The following is a 467-nucleotide window of genomic DNA, read 5'->3' as shown; positions in this document are numbered from 1 at the left end:
TAAGTTTCCACTAATAAACTATGTATAATAAAACATTTTTAAAAAAATTTTATAAATATTTAACAACATTTTTCTTCATTTATAATTTTTTTATAATTGTGTATACATATATATATATATATATAAATCATGTATAATAAAATTTTTAAAATTTTTATATTTTTTTATAAGTTTCCACTAATAAACTATGTATAATAAAAAGTTATTTAAAAACAATTATAAATATTTAACAACATTTTTCTTCATTTATAATTTTTTTATAATTGTGTATACATATATATATATATATATAAATCATGTATAATAAAATTTTTAAAATTTTTATATTTTTTTATAAGTTTCCACTAATAAACTATGTATAATAAAAAGTTATTTAAAAACAATTATAAATATTTAACAACATTTTTCTTCATTTATAATTTTTTTATAATTGTGTATACATATATATATATATATATATATATATA

Source organism: Brassica oleracea, chromosome C9 (assembly GCF_000695525.1).
Source record: "Brassica oleracea var. oleracea cultivar TO1000 chromosome C9, BOL, whole genome shotgun sequence".
NCBI classification, from domain to species: domain Eukaryota; kingdom Viridiplantae; phylum Streptophyta; class Magnoliopsida; order Brassicales; family Brassicaceae; genus Brassica; species Brassica oleracea.
This window is presented reverse-complemented; position numbering follows the sequence as displayed.